The 23,736-nt window shown below is 34.7% G+C and overlaps 1 protein-coding gene across 2 annotated transcripts in view; it reads left to right on the top strand.

The window, feature by feature from the left end:
- The first annotated feature begins 548 nt into the window (after positions 1-548).
- LOC146397788 (uncharacterized) overlaps positions 549-23,736 on the top strand; it is a 797,689-nt gene continuing 774,501 nt past the window's right edge. Inside the window, exon 1 of one of the 2 annotated variants that reach the window (XR_014823573.1) lies at positions 549-676. The gene's annotated coding sequence lies outside the window, so the exon portion shown is untranslated. The remainder of the gene's footprint in view (positions 677-23,736) is intronic. The other variant, XR_014823572.1, reaches the window with a different exon arrangement.

Raw genomic sequence — 23,736 nt, forward strand, 5'->3', positions numbered from 1 at the left:
TTAGTGGCAATCCAAAATAACTATTATCATTCTAATGTGTAGTCTTTCAGAATTATTTCTCATATTCCTTTAAGAAAGTAGAATAACATTGGAAAGAACATTTTAAATTATGAACATTAAAAATAAATATGTCTATATCAATAAGCAAAAATATACTTCAAATTTAAATGCCTGGGATGAGAAACACCTGGTGCCCTCTCAGACTAGTCTGTAAGCTGTCTAGCACATTCAATCTGTTGAGCAAATTCCAGTCTTCCCTGCAGCCTCTTCCAGTCCCCATGTGAGAGTTACGTGTGGTGGCCTCTTACTCTAGGAGCCCACCAGGTGTGGGGACTGAGAACTGTGATCTGGTTGGAAGCCTGCAACTGTGGGACAGCCCAAGACAGCACAGGGTAGTGAAATGCTTGTGCACAAGGGCCATAGTCTTCAGCTTCCAGAAAGCCAGAAAGCCCAGGGTCAAGTGTGCCAGCTTCTGATTCAATATCAGGCACTGCTCCAAGGTTTGCCAAGGTCGTAGAACACAGCAACCCAAACACTGTGTTCCATTGCATACTCTCAGGGACAGTTCCTCCTGACAGCACAGACAGGTCTAGAATTCATCTCACAAGGTTGTCACTGCCGATTTCTCTGGACTTTCCCCTGAAAGACAGCCTCACATACATACATAATGGTAATGGTAAGTACCATTATTCTTATTGTTTTGCTAGATTTTTGAGATAAAATTGGCATGCAACATTGTGAAAGTTTAAGTGGTGCAATGTGATGACTTGATACACCTATATATATATATATATATATATATATATATATATATATATATTTAATTTATTTTTAAATTAATTTTTTAACTTATTTTTTCCACTGTACATGAGGACCAGGTTACACATACATGTATACATAATTTTTCCTCCCATTGTTGTGCTGCATTGTAAGTATCTAGACATAGTTCTCAATGCTACACAGCAGGATTTCATTGTAAATCCATTCCAAGCGCAATAGTTTGCGTCCATTAACGCCAAGCTCCTGATCCCTCACACTCCCTCCCTCCCCCCCACCCCTTCAGGCACAAGCCTATTTTAAATGATTGCAACATAAGGTTAGTTACCTCCACTACCTCTCATGATTACCCTTTTATTGGTGTGTGGTTTGAACTTTTAATATTTACTCTTAAGCAAATTTCCAGTGTATAAATCAGTATTGTTAACTACATCATTAGTTATATTGTCATCTTACTATTGGAATTTTGTTGCCTTCCACCAGTTCTCCCTAACCTCAGCCCCTGACAACCACCATTGTACTCCCTTTTTCTGAGAGTCTGACTTTTTAGATTTTGCCAGTGCCCTCCAGATCCATCCATATTGTTTCAAATAGAAGGGTTTTCTTCTTTTTATGGCTAACATAATATTTTGTGTGTGGCAAGAATAGTGTTTTCTTTAGCTCTCCCACGGTGGACACTCATATTGTTCTTCTTGGTTATTGTGGATTATGCTGCAATAAACTTTAAGGTACAGATATCTCTTCAAGATAGTAATTTTGTCCTCTTTGTCTGCATAACCAGAAATGAAATTTCTGGATTACATAGTAGTTCAATTTTTAATTTTTTGAAAACCTTCATACTGTTTCTTACAGTGGCTGTACAAATTTACATTCACACCAACAATACATAAGATTTGCCTTTTCTCCACAGTCTTGCTAACATTTGCTGTTTTTGTCTCCTTGATGACAACTATTCTGATATGTGTGAGATGATATCCCATTATGATTTTGACTTGCATTTCCCAGAGAATTAGTAATGTTGATCATTTTTCATATCCCTTGTATATATGTCTTCTTTGGAAAATTGTCTATTAAGTTTCTCTGCCCCAGGGAACTATATCCAATCCCTGGGTTAGACCATGATAGAAGATAATATAAGGAAAAAAATATGTATGTTATGACTGGGTCACTTTGGTCTACAGAGTAAATTGGTACCACACTGTAAATCAATTATATTTCAATAAAAAATTAAAAATTAAAAAAATTCTCTGCCCATTTTTAATAGAATTTTATTTTTATTATCCAACAGTATTTATGGAGAGACTATAATTTTCCCTTGCGTATTCATGGTGTCTATTTCAAAATTTAGTTGACCTTGTATGTGTGGATTTACTTCTGAACTCTCTTTACTGTTCCATTGGTCTATGTGTCTATTTTTATGCTGGTACCATAGTTGTTTTTTCTCCAGTTTAATTGAAATATAATTGATGTATAGAACTGTGTAAGTCTAAGGTGTACAGCATAATGATTTGAATTATATACATCATGAAGTGATTTTCACAATATGTTCAGGGAACATTCATATATATACAAAATTAAATAAAAAGTAATTATTTTTTCTTGTAATGAGAATTCTTAAGATTTACTTAGCAACTTTCATATATAACATACAGCTGTGGTCTATTTATCATGCTGTATGTTTACCTCTAGTACTTATTGATAAATGGAGGTTTGTCTGTTTTTACTGCATTCATCCATATCCCCCTTTTCATACCTCTGAATTTGGCAACAACAAATCTGATGGGGTTTTTTATATTAATTACCTTGTTTGTTTTTGAAGTGTAATTGACTTACAAACTGTGTTAGTTCCTGCTATGCAGCATAGTGACTTGATATTTCTATACATTTCAAAATGATTGCCACCATAAGTCTAGTTATAATATGTTATTTTACAAAGATATCTTAGAAGTATTGACTATATTCCTCACAGTGTACTTCGAATATCTCTAACTCAATTATTTTGCAGCTGGAAGTTTGTACTGCTTAATCTCCCTCACCTATTACTTTCCTCCCCATATCTCTTTTCCTCTATAGCAACCAGCTATTTGTTCTGTGTCTGTAACACTGTTTCTATTTTGTTATAGATGTAATTTATTTTTTTAGATATCATATAAATGAAATCATACAGCAGTTGACTTTCACTGACTCATTTCACCTAGCATAATATCCTGTAGGTCCTTCCATTTTTTTCACAAATGGCAAAATTTCATTCTTTGTTTTCAATGTTTGAAAACAATTCTATTGTATATGTATACCACATCATTTTATCCATTCATCTGTTGATGGGCACTTAAGTTGCTTCTTATATGGGCTATTGTAAGTTATACTGCAACAACATAAGAGTGCTTTATATATTTTCTAATTCTCATTTTTGTTTTCTTCAAATAAATACCCTGGAGTGGAATTGCTGCATCAGATGGTACTCCTACATTTAATTTTTTGAGGAATCTCTATATTGTTTTTCATAGTGGCTGCACCAATTTACATTCCCACCAATGAACATAAGAGTTCTCTTTTCTCCATATCCTTGCCCACACTTGTTATTAATGGTATTTCAGATAAATGCCATTTTGACAGGTGTAAAATGATAGCATGGTTTTGATTTGCATTTGCCTGATGATTAGTGTTGCTAAGCAAATTTTCATGTGACTGTTGGCCATTTGTATGTCTTTTTATGAAAAATGTTTTTTTTTCGGATCCTCTGCCCATTTTGTAATTGAGTTGTTTTTTTGATGTTGAGCTATTTGAGTTATTGGATGTTTGGCTATTAAGCCTTTATGAGATATATTATTTGCAAATATCTTCTACTATTCAGTAGGAAGCCTTTGAATTTTCTTGATAGTTTCCTTTGCTGTGCAGGAGCTTTCTATTTTTATGTCATCCCAATTATTTATTTTCACTTCTATTTCCCTTTCCTGGGGAGATAATACCAAATAAAAATTACTAAGATTTGGAGTTCCCATTGTGGCTCAGTGGTTAATGAATCCAACTAGGAACCATGAGGTTGTGTGTTCCATCCCTGGCCTTGCACAGTGGTTTAAGGATCCGGCATTGTCATGAGCTGTGGTGTAGGTCACAGACGCAGCTCAGATCCCATGTTGCTGTGGCTCTGGCATAGGCCAGTGGCTACAGCTCCAATTCGATCCCTAGCTTGGGAACCTCCATATGCCGTGGGAGCAGCCCAAGAAATGGCAAAAAAAAATTACTAAGACTAATGTAAAATAGCACACTCCCTTCATTCTTCTAGAAGTTTTATAAATTTAGGTCTTACATTTAAGAAATCCACGGCAAAAGAAATGAGAAAAAAACTGAATACATGGAGACTAAAGCACATGCTACTAAAAAAAATGGGTCAATGAGGATTCAAGAAGGAAATTCAAAACTACCTCAAGACAACTGATAATGAAGACACAACCATTCAGTCTATGGGATGCTACAAAAGCAGTACTTAGACGGAAGTTCATAGTGATACAGGCTTTCCTCAAAAAAGAAGAAAAATCTAAAATTGACAAATTAATCCACCACCTAAATGAATTAGAGAAAGACAAACAAGGAAACCTAAAGCCAATAGAAGGAATGAAATCATAAAGATCAGAGAAGAAATCAGTAAAATAGAGATTCAAAAAACAATAGAAAACATCAGTAAAACCAAGTGCTGGCTCTTTGAAAAGGTCAACAAAAGTGACAAATGTCTGTCCAGACTCACAAAGAGGAGAGAAAAAAGCCACGTAAACAAAATAAGAAATGAAAAGGGAGAAATCTCAATGAATACTGAATAAATACAAAAAAAAAAAAACCATAAGAGAATGCTATCAACAGTTGTATGACCAAAAAATTTGACAACCTAGAAAAAAAAAATGGACAACTTTCTGGAGACTTATATCCTGCTAAAACTGAATCAAGTAGAAATAGATCAATATAACAGACTGATCACTAGAAGTGACATTGAATATGTAATAAAAATACTCCCTACATCAAAAGTCCAGGACCAGAGGGCTTCACAGGTGAGTTTTACCGAACATACAAAGAAGAACTTAGACCCACCCTTCTTAAACTTTTCCAAAAGCTTGAAGAAAAAAGACCACTCATAAAGACATTCTATGAGTCCACCATCACCCTAATTCCAAAACCAGACAGATACTAACAAAAAGGAAAATTATAGGCCAATAACTTTGATGAATATAGATGTAAAGATATGCAAAAAAATTTATCCAACTGAATCCAACAACATTAAAAAGATCATACACCATGACCAAGTGAGATTCATCCCAGGTTCACAAGGATGCTTTAACATACAAAAATCTATAAATGTCATATACCACATTACCAAAGATAGTAAAAAAACACATGATCATCTCAACAGATGCAGAAAAACACTTGACAGAATCCAAAATCCACTCATGATAAAAAAACTCTTACCAAAGTGTGTATATAGGGAATATACCTTAACATAATAAAAAACCATTATGAGAAACCCACAGCAAAAGTAATACTCAATGGAGAAAAGCTGAAAGACTTCCCACTAAAATCTGGAAGAGAAAAAAATACCCACTCTCATCATTTTTACTCAACATAGTATTGGAAGTTTTAGCCACAGCAATCAGACAAACAAAAGAAATAAAAGTCATCCAAACTGGAAGAGAAGAGGTAAAAATTTCACTCTAAGCAGATGACATGACGCTGTATGTAGAAAAGCCTAAGGAATCCACACAAAAAATACTCAAACTGAACACCAAATTCAGCAAAGTAGGAACATACAAGATTAACATTGAGAAATCAGTTGCATTTCTGTACATTAAAAATGAAGTATTAGAAAAGGAATATAAAAATAAAATATATTTTAAAATTGCACCCCATAAAATTAAATACCTAAGAATAAACCTGACCAAGGAGATAGAAAGACTTACATGTTGATAATTATAAAACATTAATCAATGAAATGAAAATGTATTCAAAGAAATGGGAAGATATTCTATGCTTCTGCGTTGGAACAATTAATATCATAAAAATGGCCATACTACCCAAAACAATCCATCAATTCAGTGCAATCCCTATCAATTTATGAAGGATATTTTTAATAGAACTAGAACAAACAATCCAAAAATTTATATGGAACCACAAAAGATTGAGAATTTCAAAAACATTCCTGAGAAACAAAAAACAAGCAGGAGACAAAACTCTCCCATATTTAAGAAATATTTAACAAAAAACAAGCAGGAGACAAAACTCTCCCATATTTAAGAAATAACAAAGCCTCTGTAATCAAAACAGTATGGTACTGTCTTGATTATACACATAAAGACTAATGGAACAGAATAGAGAAGCCAGAAATAAATGCAGACATCTACGGTCAATTAACCTCCAACAAAGGAGTCAAGAACATAAAATTGGAAAAGCACATTACTCAATGTCACTAATTATTAGAGAAATGAAAATCAAAACTACTATGAGGTACCACCTCACACTGGTGAGAATGGCCGTCATTAACAAGATAACAAAAATCAAATGCTGGAGTGAGTGTTGAAAAAGAGTACTCTCCTATACTGTTGGTGGGTATGTAAATTGGTATAACCACTATGGAAAACAATATGGAGGTACTACAAAAGTCTAAATATAGAACCACCATATGACCCAGCAATACTACTCTTGGGCATATATCTAGACAAAACTTTCCTTGAAAAAATACATGCAGCCATATGTTCATTGCAACATTTTTCACAACAACTGAGACATGAAAACAACCTAAATGTCCATTGACAGGTGAATGGATTAAGAAGATGTGGTATATACACATAATGGAATGCTTTTCAGCCATAAAAAAGAACAAAATATTGCCATTTGCAGCAATATGGATGGAACCAGAGACTCTCATACTGAGTCAAGTAAGTCAAAAAGAGAAAGACAAATACCATATGATATCACTTATATCTGCAATATAATATACAGCACAAATGAACCTTTCCACCAAAAAGAAAATCATGGACATGGAGAATAGCTGTGTGGCTGCCTGAGGGGAGAGGGAGGGAGTGGGATGGTTTGGGAGCTTGGGGTTAATGGATGCATATATATTCCTGTATCCTATGTTGTAGATAACTTTCACATGTAAGTGTGGATTTGGAATTCCATGAACCCCAGAAGTTAAGGATTTGGCATTGTTGCTGCTCTGTCTTGGGTTAGATCCCTGGCCCAAGAAATAATGCATGTTGAACACGCAGCTGCAAAAAAAAGTGTAGGTTCATTTCTGGGCTCTATATACAATTCCATCAATATGTGTCTGTTTTTGTGGCAATAGCATACTCTTTTAAACTGTAGTAAATTTGTAGTACAGTTTGAAATTATACTGCAGCTTCATTCTTCCTTCCCAAGATTTTTTTGTCTACTTTGGATCTTTTGTGCTCTTATATACATTTTTGTTGTTGTTGTTGATGTTTGTTTTGTCAGGATATTTTTTAATTTTTTTTAATATTTTTATTATTACTTCCCCAATAAAATATTTTTTTTACTGTTCACCATGGTGACCCAGATACACATGCATGCATACATTCTTTTTTCTCCCATTATCATGCTCCATCATAAGTGACTAGACATAGTTCTCAGTGCTACACAGCAGGATGTCATTGCTAATCCATTTCAAAAGCAATAATGTGCATCTCTTAACCCAAAGCTCACAATTCATCCCACTCCCTCCCCTTCCACCTTGGCAACCACAGGTCTATTCTCTAAGTCCATGATTTTCTTTTTGGTGGAAAGGTTCATTTGTGCTGTATATTATATTCCAGATATAAGTGATATCATACGGTATTTGTCTTTCTCTTTCTGACTTACTTGACTCAGTATGAGAGTCTCTAGTTCCATCCATATTGCTGCAAATGGCATTATTTCATTCTATTTTCTGGCTGAGTAGTATTCCATTATGTATATATACCACATCTTCCTAATCCAATTGTCCATAGAAAGACATTTGGGTTGTTTCCAGATGTTGGCTATTGTGAATAGGGGTGCAATGAACATGTGGGTGTATGTGTATTTTTCAAGGCAAGATTTGCCCAGAGAGTGGGGTTCCTGGGGCATATTATAGTTCTATGTATAGATTTCTAAGGTACCACCATATTGTACTCCATAGTGGTTATACCATTTTACATTCCCACCAGCAGTACAGGAGGGTTCCCTTTCGTACACACTCCCTCCAGCACTTGTAATTTGTGGACTTATCAATGATGGCCATTATGACTGCTGTAAGGTGGTATCACATGGCAGTTTATATTTGCATTTTTCTAATAACCAGGGATGTTGAGCATATTTTCATGTGCTTGTGGACCTCTGTATATCTTCCTTGGAAAACAGTCTATTCAGGTCATTTGCCCATTTTTCAATGGATTGTTGAGTTTTTTGCTGTCGAGTTGTATAAGTTGCTCATATAATTTAGAGATTAAGCCCTGGTCAGTTGCATCATTTGAAACTTTTTTCTCCCATTCTGTAAGTTGTCTTTTTGTTTCCTTTGCTATGCAAAATGTCATCAGTTTGAATAGGACCCACTGGTTTATTTTTGTGCTTATTTCTGTTGTTTTGGGAGATTGACCTGAGAAAATATTCATGATGTTGATGTCAGAGAGTGTTTTGCCTATGTTCTCTTCAAGGAGTTTGATGGTGTCCTGTCATATATTTATGTCTTTCAGCCATTTTGAGTTTATTTTTGTGCATGGTATGAGGGTGTGTTCTAGTTTCATTGCTTTGAATGCAGCTGTGCAGGTTTCCCAGCAATGCTTGCTGAATAGACTTTCTTTTTCCCATTTTATGTTTTTGCCTCCCTTGTCAAAGATTAATTGACCATAGGTGTCTGGGTTTATTTCTGCATTCCCTATTCTGTTCCATTGGTCTGTATGTCTGTTTGGATACCAGTACCACACTGTTTTGATGACTGTGGCTTTGTAATATTGCCTGAAGTCTGGGAGAGTAATGCCTCCTGTTGGGTTTTTGTTCCTCAGGATTGCTTTGGCGATTCTGAGTCTTTTGTTGTTCCATATAAATGTTTGGATTGTTTGTTCTAGTTCTGTGAAAAATGTCATGGGTAATTTGATAGGGATTGCATTGAATCTGTAAATTGCTTTGGGTAGTACATCCATTTATACAATACTAATTTTTCCAATCCAGGAACATAGAATATATTTCCATTTCTTTGCATCTTCTTTAATTTCTTTGGTTAATGTTTTATAGTTCTCAACATGTAAGTCTTTACCTCCTTGGCAGGTGAATTCCCAGGTATTTGATTTTTGAGGGTGCAATTTTAAAAGGTGTTATATTTCTGTGTTCCTTTTCTCATATTTCATTGTTAATATACAGAAATGTTACTGATTTCCGAATGTTAGTCTTACATCATGCTACTTTGCTGAATTTGTTGGTCAGTTCATTAGGTTTTGATTTGAGTCTTTAATTTTACTATATATAGTATCATGTTGTCTGCATACAGTGACAGTTTTACCTCTTCTCTTCCTATTTGGATGCATTTTATTTCTTTCGTGTGTCTGATTGCTGTGGCTATGTTGAATAACAGTGTTGGAGGGTGGACATCCTTGTCTTGTTCCAGATATTAGTGGAAAGGCTTTCAGCTTTTCTCCATAGTATTATATTTGCTGTGGGTTTGTCATAAGTGGCCTTGATTATGTTAAGGAATATTCCCTCTATACACACTTTGGTGAGAGTTTTTATCATGAATGGATGTTGGACTTTTGTCAAATGCTTTTTGTGCATCTATTGAGATGATCCTGTGGTTTTTGACTTTTCTTTTGTTAATGTGGTGTATGATGTTGGTTGATTTGCATATGTTGAACCATCCTAGTGAACCTGGGATGAATCCCACCTGGTCGTGGTATATGATCTTTTTGATATGTTGTTGGATTCAGTTGGCTAAGATTTTGTTGAGAATTTTTGCATCTGTGTTCATCAAAGATATTGGCCGATGGTTTTTGTCCTTTTGCTATTTCTTTGGGCCGCTCCCGCGGCATATGGAGATTCCCAGGCTAGGGGTTGAATTGGAGCTGTAGCCGCCGGCCTACACCAGAGCCACAGCAACACTGGATCCGAGCCGCGTCTGCAACCTACACCACAGCTCACGGCAACGCCGGATTGTTAACCCACTGAGCAAGGGCAGGGACCGAACCCGCAACCTCATGGTTCCTAGTCAGATTCGTTAACCACTGCGCCACGACGGGAACTCCTGGCCGATGGTTTTGTTTTTTGTTGTATCTTTATCTAGTTTTGGAATTATAGTCATGGTGACATCATAGAATGCCTTTGGGAGTGTTCCTTCTCTTCAACCTTTTGAAAAAGTTTAAGGAGGATGGTTTTAAGTTCCTCTATGCATGTTTGGTAGAATTCACCTTGGAATCCATCTGGTGCTGTACTTTTATTTGTAGGGAGTGTTTTTATGACACATTCAATTTCATTTGTAGTGATCACTCTGTTCAGTTGATATATTTATTCTTGATTCAGTTTTGGCAGGCTGTAAGAATCTAGAAAGTTGCACATTTCTTCCAGATTGTCAAATTTTTTGGTATATATAATTATTCATAGTATTTTCTCATGGTTTTTTTGTATTTCTGCATTATCTGTTGTGATTTCTCCTTTTTCATTTATTATTATTTTTTTAATTTGGCTTCTTTCTCTCCTCTTCTTAGTGAGTCTTGAAATAATTTCTGTACTTTTAACTTTATTGAGATTAGCTTTGTGTACCAGGATGTGATCAATTCTTTAGACTGTACCATGTGCACTTGAGAGGAGTGTATATTCTGATTTTTCTTTTGGGTGTAATGTCCTGAAAATGTGATTAAGTCTAACAATTCTATTCTGTCCTTTAATATCTCTGCTGTCTTTTTTATTTTCTGTCTAGAGGATCTGTCCATTGATGTGAGTGTTTTTTTCAAGTCTCCTACTATGATTGTATTCACATCGATTTCTCCCTCATCTGAACAGATTTTACTACAATTATGGTGGTACAATGATCATTACAACCAAAGTTTATGGCACTTCCATCCCAAACCCCCAGTGTATCCCCCATCCCACCCCCACATTTATCCTTTGGAAAACAGAATTTTCAAAGTCTGTGAGTCAGTTTCTGTTCTGCAAAGACATTCATTGTGTCCTTTTTTTATTTTTTTTATTTTTTATTTTTTTCCTGCTAGGTTTCTTTTTATTTTTTTTATTTTTTATTTATTTTTTTTTCAGGTGATAAGCCTTGTTTTATTGTTAAACTTTGAGGACAAAAATATTTAATTTATGTAAGGCAATCCTGCTTCATTTCTTTTTTTTTTTTTCCCACTGTACAGCAAGGGGGTCAGGTTATCCTTACATGTATACATTACAATTACAGTTTTTCCCCCACCCTTTGTTCTGTTGCAACATGAGTATCTAGACATAGTTCTCAATGCTATTCAGCAGGATCTCCTTGTAAATCTATTCTAAGTTGTGTCTGATAAGCCCAAGCTCCCGATCCCTCCCACTCCCTCCCCCTCCCATCAGGCAGCCACAAGTCTCTTCTCCAAGTCCATGATTTTCTTTTCTGAGGAGATGTTCATTTGTGCTGGATATTAGATTCCAGTTATAAGTGATATCATTGTGTCCTTTTTTTTAGATTCCACATGTAAGTAATAGCATTTGATATTGGTGTCTCACTGAATGACTTCATTTAGCATGATAATTTCTAGGTCCACCCATGTTGCTGCAAATGCCATTATTTCTTTCCTTTTAATGGATGAGTAATATTCCATCATGTATATGCACCATAGCTTCTTTATCCACTCCTCTGTTGATGGGCATTTAGGTTGTTTCCATGTCTTGGCTATTTTACATAGTGCCGCAACGAACCTTGGAGTACATGTATCTTTTTGAGTCATGGTTTTCTCTGAATAGATATCCTGGTGTGGGATTGCTTGGCCAAATGGTAATACTATTTTAAGTTTTCTGAGGAATCTCCATGCTGTTTTCCACAGTTGTTGCACCAATTTACATTCCAACTGATACTGCAATAGAGTCACTTTTCTACACACCATCTCCAGCATTTATTGTTTGTAAACTTTTTGATGATGGCCATTCTGGCTAGTGTAAGGTGGTACCTCATAGTGATTTTAATTTGCATACCTCTAATAATGAATGATGTTGAACATTTTTTCCTGTGTGTTTTGGCCATCTGTATGCCTTCTTTGGAGAATTGTCTGTTTAGATCTTCTGCCCATTTTTTTAATGGGATTGTTTTTTTGAAATTGAGCTGCAGAAGGTGTTTATAAATTTTGGATATTAATTCCTTGTCAGTCGCTTCATTTGCAAATATTTTCTCCTATTCTGTGGGTTGTCCTTTCATTTTGTTTAGGGTTTCCTTTTCTGTGCAGAATATTTTAAGTGTAATTAAGTCCCATTTATTTATTTTTGCTTTTATCGTCATTACTCTAGGAGGTGGATCTGAGAAGATGTTGCTGTCGTTTATGTTGGAGAGTGTTTAGCCTATATTTTCCTCTAAGAGTTTTATAGCATTTGGTCTTATATATAGGTCTTTAAACCATTTTGAGTTTATTTTTGTATATGGCATTATAATGTGTTGTAATTTCATTCTTTTACATGTGGCTGTCCAGTTTTCCAAGCACCATTTATTGAAAGGGCTGTCTTTTCTCCATTGTATATTATTGCCTCCTTTGCCATAGATTAGTTGACTGTAGGTGCATGGGTTTAAGTCTGGGCTTTCTATTCTATTCCACTGATCTATATTTCCATCTGTGCCAGTACCATATGGTTTTTATGATCATTGCTTTGTAGTGTAGTCTGAAGTGAGTGAGCCTCTTTCTTCCAGCTCCATTTTTCTTTTTCAGGATGGCTTTGGCTATTCTAGGTCTTTTGTGCTTCCAAACAAACTTCAAAACATTTTGTTCCATTCTGTGAATAATGTCATTTGTAATTTGATAGGGATTATATTAAATCTGTAGATTGCTTTGAATAGTATATTCATCTTGATAATATTGATTCTTCCAAACCAAGAGTTTGGAATCTCTTTCCACCTGTTTAGTACTTGTTGTAAAGCTGGCTTCGTGTTGCTGAATTCTCTTAGCTTTTGCTTATCTGTAAAAATTTGATTTCTCATTCAAATCTGAATGAGACCCATTCTGGTTAAAGTAATATTATTTGGAGGTTTTTTCCTTTCATCATGTTAAGTATATTGTGCTACTCCCTTCTAGCCTGCAGAGTTTCTCCTGAAAAATCTGCCTATAACCTTATTGGGATTCCCTTGTATGTTATTTTCTGTTTCCTAGATGCTTTCAATATTTTCTCTTTGTCTTTAATTTTGGTCAGTTTGCTTAATTATGTATCTCAGGGTGTTTCTCCTTAGGTTTATTTTATATGTTACTCCTTGTGCTCCTAGATTTGAGTGAGTGATTCCTTTCCCAAGGAATTTTTGGCTATTATCTCCTTGAATATTTTTTCTATCCCTTTCTCTCTCTCATCCTCTGGCACCCTTATATATGTAGTATTTTTTTTTTTGTCCTTTTGTCTTTTCTAGGGCCACCCCTGCAGCATTTGATTGCAATTTTGTTTATATAGACAAAGTTAGCTCTATTCCTTCTATCCCACCATATTAAAATCTGTCAGTTTTTGATCTTTTTTATATGTTGTTGGAATTAGTTGTCTAAAATTTTATTGAGAATTTTTGAATCTATATTCATCAAAGATTTTGGCCTATAATTTTCTTTTTGGGTAGTATCTTAGTCTGGCTTTAGTATTAGTGTGATGGTAGTTTCATCAAATATCTTTGGGAGTTTTCCTTCTTCTTCAATCTTTTGGAATAAGTTATTATGAATGGGTAAAATTTGGTTTTAAGTTTGGTAGAATTCAACTGTGAAGTTACCTGGTCCTGGGCTTTTGGTTGTAGGGAGTCTTTTTATTACATATTCAATTTCATTTCTGGAAATCATTCTGTTCAATTGATCTATTTCTTCTTGATTCATTTTGGTGGGCTACATGTCTCCAGAAAGATGTTCATTTCTTCTAAGCTATCCAATTTGTTGGAATATAATTATTCATAGTATTCTCCTATTTTTTTTTGTATTCCTGCAGTAAAATAGACATTTTTCCTTCCATTTGCTTATTTAATTTATTTGAGTTCCTTCTTTCATCTTCTTGGTGAGAATATCAAGTGGTTTGTCAATTTTGTTTACACTTTCAAAGAATCAGCTGTTGATTTTGTTGGTGTTTTCTACTGTTTTTTGAAGGTCTATTATATTGATTTCCTCTCTTATTTGATAATTTCCTTCCTGTTGCTGACTTTAGGTTTTGTTCATTCTTCTTTTTCTAATTATTTTAGTTGATATTTTACATTTTTTATTTCAGATATATCTTTTTTGATGAAGTACTGTTTTGCTGTATGCACTGCCTTTGTGGCATACCATACATTTTAAATGTTTTTTTTTTTTTTTTTTTTTTTTTTTTTTTTTTTTTGTCTTTTTGCTATTTCTTGGGCCACTCCCACGGCATATGGAGTTTCCCAGGCCAGGGGTCCAATCGGAGCTGTAGCTGCCAGCCTACGCCAGAGCCACAGCAATGCGGGATCCGAGCCGCGTCTGCAGCCTAAACCACAGCTCACGGCAACGCCAGATTGTTAACCCACTGAGCAAGGGCAGGGATCGAACCCGCAACCTCATAGTTCCTAGTCGGATTCGTTAACCACTGCGCCACGACGGGAACTCCTTAAATGGTTATTTTTTTAATTATCATTTGTCTCAAATTATTTTTTAATTTCCCTTTTAATCTCCTCATTGGCCCATTGGTTTTTAGTAGCGTGTTTAATTTCCATGTAGTCAGATTTTTCTCATTTCTTTTCCTGTGGTTGATTTCTAGTTTCATGCCACTGTGGTCAGATAAGACACTTGAAATAATTTCTGTACTCTTAAATAGGTTAAGTTTAATTTTGTGCCCTAGTATGTTGTCAATCCTTTAGAATGTTCCATGTACACTTGAAATGAATGCATCTTTTTTTTGTTGGATGTAATGTCCTAAAAATATCAATTAATTCTAACTTTTCCATTATGACATGATTTCTATTGCCTTTTTGATTATTTGTCTAGAGAATCTGAACTATGATGTAGTGGGGTGTTCAAGTCTCCTACTGTTATTGTATTCCCATAAATTTCTCCTTTTATGTCTGTTATTATTTGTTGTATATATTTGGGTGCTCCTATATTAGGGGCCTATAGATTGACAAGTGTAATATCCTATCCTTGACTTGATCCATTTATCACTAAATAGTGTCCTTCTTTGTCTTTATCTATGGCCTTCATTTTTAAAAATATTTTTCTGCTGTGCATATTGAGGCTCCTGCTTTCCTGCCTTTATCATTCATATGAAATATCTTTTCCATCCCATCACTTTCAATTTATATGTGTCCTTTTCCCCAAGGTAAGTCTTTTGTATGCAGCATATTGCATAGTCTTTTTTTTTTAATCCAGCCTGCCACAGGTGCACCCTTTGAGAGTATGCATGTGGCCAGTGAAATATATGTCAGTCTGCCCCTCCTACCATTGCCCTCCCCAACAATCATGCCTTCCATCTCCTGTGAGCAAGGCCTACTCCCAGGTTTCCTCAGCTCTGGCACTCCTCTCCCCAGGTCTTGGAGCACCACTCCCTATCTCTCTCAGGTCATCTCCACACCACCAATATTAGTCCTCTCCCCAGAACTTACTTTCAGAACCTGAATCTCAGTGTCTGGTCCCCACCCAAGCATCTCAACCTGTAGAGCCTGAGGGTGGGGGTACAGCTGGTCTTTGCAGCTCTCTCTCTGCTTTTCCATCCTGTCATTTTGCTTTACTCTGGCTTTGAGGTCCCTCATTCTCAGCTGATATCTCTGTTAGTTTGGTGACTTTCCAGATTATGGTTTCCTTTCCTCTTTCATTGCTCCATCTCAGGAGTGCTGGTCCTGTCCTGATTCCTTGCTCTCTTTTTATTCTTTTGTTTTACCCACTTATGAGGTTCTTGCCCTTTTTGGAAGTTTAGTGTCTCCTATCAGCATTCAGTAAATATCCTGTGCAAATCATTCTACATGTAGATGTTTCTTTGTCTGTTTGTTTAATGTATTTATGGGAAGAGGTGAGTGTCACATCTTATTCCTCCATCATGTTGATCCTGCCTGCTCCCTTGAATGGTATGACTTTTATCTTTTATTCCATTAATGTGATTTGTCACTTGTATTGATTTGTATGTATTCACTCTCGCCTCCAGGATAAATCTGATTATGGTGTGTGATCCTTTTAGGATGATACTAAATTCTGTCTGCTATTTTTTCATTACTTTTTTTTTGCATCCATGTTCTTCAGCAATGTTAACTTTTAAGTTTTCTCTTCTCTCATTATTCTTCCTTGGCTTTGGTATCAAGGTAATATTAGCATTGTAAATTGAATTTTAGAGTGCTACCTCCTTTTAAATTATGTGAAACAATTTGAGAAGGATTTATATTAATTATTCATTAAATATTTGTAGAATTCAGCAGTGAAACCATCTGGTCCAGTGCTTTTCTTTTTTGGGGGAAGTTATTGATTACTGATTCAATCTCTTTACTTGTTGTTTGTTTTTTTGGTTTATCAATTTCTTCATGATTCAGCCTCATAGGCTCTTTGTTTTCAAGAATTTATCACTTTCTTCTAGGTTATACTTTTTTGATATGTAATTGTCTGTAATGATCTGTTTTCAATAATTTTTATTTCTGTGCTATAATATGTAAAATGTTTCCACATTCACTTCTGATTTACTTAATTTAAGACTTATCCATTCTCTCTTTTTCTTTTATGCTTAGTTTGGATAAAAGGTTTTGTTTGTTTTTTGTTTGTTCATTTTCTTTTTTTTTTTTTTCCAGAAAGCCAGTGCTTTTTTTCCACTGTTGGAAAAAACACTTTGTATAATTTCATTTTTGTTAGAATGTGTTAATGCTTACTTTGTTATTTAGCATAAGATCCATCATAGGTAAAGTTTTATGTGTGCTAGAGAAGAAGGTGTATGTCATACCTGTTGGATGTAGTGTTCTGTACATCTATTAGGTCCCTCTACTCTAGTATAGAGTTCAAGTCCAGTGCTTCCTTATTGGTTTTTGTCCCTTTGATATATCTATTGTTAAAAGTATGGTATTCAAGGTTCCTACAATTATTGTATTGTCTATTTCTCCCTTGTTATCAATTAGTATTTTCTCAATATATTTATGTGCCTCATGTGTTGGAGAGAGATTTCCACACTGAGTCATCTACATATATATATGTGTGTGTGTTTGTGTCTGTTTGTGTGTGTATACTGTGTTTTTATGTCTGTATATATGTATGTACCTATCACTTATTACATAAATATATACATATATATTATACTAAATATATAAAATATTACATAAATAACATCATAAATACATATAGTATATATATATATTTACACATAGTAGTTCTAAATATATATATATAATTGATATATCCTCTTGATAAAATGAATCCTTTATCATTATATAATGACCTTCTTTGTCTCTTACCAGTTTTTCACTTAAAGTTTATTTTGTCCTATATAAGTATAGAGAAGTTTAATTTACAATGAAAAAAGTCTGCTTTTTTTATTTCTTTGTGTGCAATATTTTTTTCCATTCCTTCACTTTGATCCTTCGAGTGTCCTTAAAGGTGAAGCAAATATCTTGTAGGAAATATATAGTTGAATTTCATTTTTTTTTTGTCCATGCAGCCACTCTTTGTCTTTGGATTGGAGAATTTACTACACTTACCTTTTAAGAAATTATTGAAATTGCCATCTTACCATTTTCTGGTAGTTTTATAATTCCATTCATCCATTCTTCCTCTCATTGTCTTCCACTATGAATTTAGGATTTTCTTTAGTAGTATCCTTTGATTATTTTATCTTTTGTATATGTACTATAGTTTGTGTTTTAGTTACCATGAGGCTTTATGTACCATTTTTAATTCATTCCCTTTTGATTGAAAACTTATTTAATTGAATTTCCTCTTATTTTAAACAAAATACTAAGTAATATATATTTTGGTATATCCTTGGTGTCTGACCCATTAGAAGTGAAATATCTGGCTCAAAGTGTATGGGCATTTGAAAGAATTTAAATCTATTTTGCTAAATTTCCACCCACTAAAATTGTAGCAATCTGGAAGTCCCTGCTTCATTATATACCCAACTTGACTACCCTTGTCCTTTTTAATTATATCCAAACCGGTAGGTTTTTTTTCCCTATCACCCTCCCAAATTTAAATAGATAAATTTTTAATGATGTTTTAATTTTCTTAATTTTAATTTAAATAAACTGACTATGTATTTTAAAAAGGTATTACATGTTTGGTTTTTGTTTTGGTTTTTAGGGCTGCACTGTGGCACATGGAGAGTCCCAGGCTAGGGGTCTAATCAGAGCTACAGCTGCTGGCCTATGCCACAGCCACAGCAATATGGGATCTGAGCCACATCTGCAACCTACACCACAGCTCACGGCAATGCTGGATCCTTAACCCACTGAGCAAGGCCAGGAATCAAACATGCAACCTTGTGGTTCCTATGGTTCCTTTTCAGATTCATTTCCACTGTGACATGACAGGAATTTGTTTTTTGTTTTAGATATTTGTATTTCCTCTTTTTTGAATATCTATAGGTTCCTCTTTCTATCTAGATATTTGCTTCTTTCAAATATATTGTAATAACTCATTACATGTTAAAGATGTTAATCTTTATATTTCTGTCATAAATGTAAATCATTTTTCTTTCTATTAGTATTTGGTATTAACTTCGTGTCTTTTAATAATATAAAAGTTTTAACGTTTTGTTGTCATTATAAGAAGGTATGCACAGGAAACCATGATCTTTATCACTAGTTAAAAGAAAGTTTTATTCCATTCAGTAAAAAATTCCAAAGGGTACCTAGAGCAAAATGTAGAACAGGGCATAGTAAGATTACTAATGGTGGTAAGTTACTACAGTGAAGTGTGGTGTTAACAGAACCCTTGATTCTGGCCACATGATGTGTTTTCCTGCAGGAGTTGACATCAAGGAGGAGAGACAGTTTGTGCTGGAGACACTGACAATAACAGAGAGAGAGGAGAGAAATATTTTGGTTTCATTTTTCTCACAGTCCAATTTTTTATCAGTGTCTTTCATTGTCTAAATATGGTCAGGACCATTTGAAAGGGATCTGGGAAATAGAGATTAGAGAGGCCATTTGATGGTGAAAGATAGCATAGGAAGGAAGTTTGGAAATACTTTGAGGGCAAACAGCAAAGGAGAAGAAAAAAATAACATACATCAGTTACTCCACTTGTGATTTCTAGATTTTATGTTTTGGTAATAAAATCCATTCCTTATCAACATTTTCCTATGTGTATTCAGTGTTGATTCTGACATTTTTCATTCATATTAAATAAACTTTGATCTTTTTTTTTAAACTTTTATTATTATTTTTTCTACTGTACAGCATGGTGACCCAGTTACACCTACATGTATACATTCTTTTTTCTCACATTATGTGTTCCATCGTAAGTGACTAGGTAGAGTTCCCAGTGCTACAGAGCAGGACCTTGTTGCTAATACATCCTGAAGGCAACAGTCTGCATCTATTATCCCCAAGCTCCCAGCCCATGCCACTCCCTCCCCTTCCCCCTTGTCAACCACAAGTCTATCCTCCAAGTCCATGATTTTCTTTTCTGTGGAAAGGTTCCTTTGTGCCATATACTATATTCCAGATATAGGGTCCAATATGTGGATAGGGATCTAAACTTATTTCTAAATTACAGCTTGGGTTTTCCAACACCATTATTTCTTAATTGACTTGATGTTACATACACCTTCATCATATTTTGAAACTTTATAAGTTGTTTAGATTTGTTTCTGCACTTCTGCTGAGTTCCATGTATCTCATATATTGTCACCGTCAATCTGCAATGTTTCTTTGTTTTCACTCAATCTAAAATATGTTTGAAAGTATGTGGCAAGCATTTATTTTTCCAGATGATCCTTAGGATAATTTTGTATAATTAGAAAAAAAATATGAGAATTAAGAAATTTTGTTGAGGATTTTTCAGGCTATGTGCATCAGTGATAGGGACTGTGCTTATTTTTGGGGGGTTATCTTTGTCTGGCTTTGGTACCAGGGTAATGTGGCTTCATAGGATGTGCTTGGGAGTGATCCTTCCTTGGCATTTTATTGGAAGAATATTAACTCTTCTGTGATTATGTGACAGAATTTTCCTTTGAAGCCATCGAGTTCTGGGATTTTGTTTTATGAAATTGTGTTGTTTTGTGTTTATGTACAGCTATCAAATGATAGACTGCTGGGATTTCTTTATACTTGACTCTTTATTTTTCTCTTACTACATTTAGAATCCTCTCATCTTTAATTTTGGCCATTTTTATTTTTATTTTTTTTTGCATTCAAGTACTTTCATTTATTTTATTTTTAATGTTATTTCCCCTAACACAATGTTTTTTTCCACTGTTCAGCATGGGGACCCAGTTAAACATCCCATTATCATGCTCCATTGTAAGTAACTAGACATAGTTCTCAGTGCTACACAGCAGGAACTCATTGTTAATCCATTCCAAAAGCCATAATTTGCATCCATTAACCTCAAGCTCCCAATCCATCCCACCCCTCCCCTCCCCCCAGGTAACCACAAGTCTATTCTCCAATCCATGATTTTCTTTTCTGTGGAAAGGTTCATTTGTGCCATATATTAGATTCTAGATATGTGATATCATATGGTATTTCTCTTTCTGACTTACTTCATTCAGTATGAGTCTCCAGTTCCATCCATGTTGCTGCAAATGGCGTGATTTTGTTCTTTTTATGGTTGAGTGGTATTCCATTGTGTATATATACCACATATTCCTATTCTAATAATCTGTTGAAGGACACATGGGTTGTTTCCATGTCTTGTCTATTATGAATAGGGCTGCAATGAACATGTGGGTGCATGTGTCTTTTTTAAGGAAAATTTTGTCTGGATAGATGCCCAAGAGTGGGATTGCTGGATCATATGGTATAAATTCAAAATGGCATAAAGACTTAAATATAAGCAAGACACAATCAAACTCCTGGAAGAGAACATAGGCAAAACATTCTCTGACATCAATCTTACTAATGTTTTCCCAGGTCAGTCTCCCAAAGCAACAGAAATAAAAGCAAATATAAACCAATTGGACCTAATCAAACCAACAAGCATTTGCACAGCAAAGAAAACCAAACAGAAAACAAAGAGACAACTTACAGAATGGGAGAAAATAATTTCAAATGATGCAACTTACAAGGGCTTCATCTCTAGAATATACAAGCAATTTATACACCTCAACAGCAAAAAAGCCAACAACCCAATTGAAAATTGGGCAAAATACATGAAGAGACCTTTCTCCAAGGAAGATATACAGATGGCCAACAAGGGCATAGAGAAGTGTTCAACATCAATGATTATTAGTGACATAAAAATCAAAACAACTCTAAGTTGCCAACTCATACCAGTCAGAATGGCCATCATTAATATGTCCACAAATAACAAGTGCTGGAGGGGGTGTGGAGAAATGGGAACCCTCCTGCACTGTTGGAAGGAATATAATTTGGTACAACCACTATGGAAAACAGTGTGGAGGTACCTTAGAAAACTATACATAGAACTACCATATGACCTAGCAGTCCAACTCTTAGGCATATATCCAGGCAAAAGTTTCCTCAAAGAAGACACATGCACCCACATGTTCATTGTAGCACAATTCACAGTAGCCAAGATCAACCCAAATGTCCATTGACAGATGACTGTATTAGGAAGATGTGATATATATACATACACAGTGGAATACTACTCAGCCATAAAAAGAACAAAATCATGCCATTTGCAGCAACATGGATGGAACTAGAGACTCTCATACTGAGTGAAGTAAGTCAGAAAGAGAAAGACAAATACCATTTGATATCACATATATGGAATCTAATATATGGCACAAATGAACCTTTCCACAGAAAAGCAAGTTATGGACCTGTACAACCGACTTGTGGTTGAAAATGGGGAAAGGGAGGTAGTAGGATGATCTGGGAGTCTGTGGTTAATAGATGCAGACTATTGCCTTTAAAATTGATAGGCAATGAGATCCTGCTGTACAGCACTAGGAAATATGTCTAATCTCTTGTGATGAATCTATATATGTACATGTAACCATGTCACCAGGCTGTACAGTAGAAAATTGACAGAACAGTTTAGACCATTTATAACAGAAACAATAAAAATCACTATTAAAAAAACAGAACTTGAAACATTGTAAGTCAACTGTACTTTTATAATAATAATAATTAAAATAAAAAAATACATCCAAATGCCCAATAGATACATGAAAACATATTCACAGTAATAATCATCAGGGAAAGGCAAATTAAACTATTCTTGTCACAGTCTGTGTTATCAAGAAGAAATTTATTACATATGTTGCTGGAAATATGGAGAAAACTGTTAATAGGAATGGAAAGTGGTTCAGTCACTATGGGTATGAACATGGACATTCCTCCAATAATTAAAAATGGAAATTTTGTATGATCTCAAAATTTCACTAATGGGCATACGCTCAAAGGAAATGAAACTGATTTACAAAAGGATAACTGCACTCCTGTGTTTATTGGGGTATTATTCACAATAGCTAATATATAGGAACACCTAAGTGACAATCAAAATGATGATAAAAGCATGGTCTGGAAATAATATCCAGCTCTAGAAAGAATATCCTTCCATTTGTGACATCATGGATAAATCTTAAGAACATTATGCAAATTGTGGTGAGTCAGAGAAAAACAAAACACTGTTATATGCATATCTAAAAATGCCAAACTCATCAAAATAGAGTAAAATCGTGGTTACAAGGGGCTAGGTGATAGGAGAATTGGAGAGAAGTTTGAGGGCATAAATTGAAACTAATAGATAATTCTGTATATCTAATGCACACTATACTGAATATAGACAACAATGTTTTCTTATAATCATCGAAATTGCTGAGGACAGATTATTCCTAGCACAAAATATAAATGACAATTTTATGATGTGATAGAGTCCTAACATGCTACAAGGGCAATCATTTTACCATTCACCACTGTATAAAGTCAACGTATTATGTACCTTAAACTTACATAATGTTAAATGTAAAATGTATTTCAATAAGGTTATATTGTTATAAAAAATTTAGATATCTTTATTTTACCTGAGGAGACTCATCTATTATTTTTCATTACTAAGAAAATTATGTAAGATTTTCTAAATTATATTACAGTAGAGTCAAAGCTAATAAATAAAAGTAAGCTTGCCTTTAACTTAAGTTTTCTCACAATTAGGAAAAGAGAAAACCAGTGAATAAGCAGTGAGATCTTGCTCTATAGCACAGGGAACTATATCTAGTCACTTGTGATGGATCATGATGGAGGATAATGTGAGAAAAAGAACAGAACATATTAAATCAACTATAATAGAAAAAAATAAAAATCATACAGAAAAAGAAAAACCTTTAAGTTGTAATACAATTTTTGAGAAACCATTGTTTTCCTTTAAATGGCTGTCTCCTACAATTATTTAGTGATCCACTGGGAACATTGTCTGATGTGTCTAATGACATTAATCCTATGATCAAAATGGATTTATTTTTCCATAATCAAAACATCAAATAAAGGCCCTAGGTTGAACATTTTGTTTGTTTTAAAAAATATTAGATATTGGAGTTCCCAATTTGCCCCAGCAATAACAAAGCTGAGTAATGCCCATGAGGACACACGTTTGATCCCTGGCCTTGCTCAGAGGGTTAAGAATCCTGCATTGCTCTGAGCTATGTTGTAGGTCACAGTCACAGCTTGAATCTGATTTTAATGTGGCTGTGGCAAAGACCTGCAGC

The sequence above is a fragment of the Sus scrofa genome, chromosome 13 (assembly GCF_054392235.1).
Source record: "Sus scrofa isolate SSC_HxYL_T2T_F1_AM1 chromosome 13, Sscrofa_HxYL_maternal_Yorkshire_Landrace_v2.0, whole genome shotgun sequence".
Classification (NCBI taxonomy): domain Eukaryota; kingdom Metazoa; phylum Chordata; class Mammalia; order Artiodactyla; family Suidae; genus Sus; species Sus scrofa.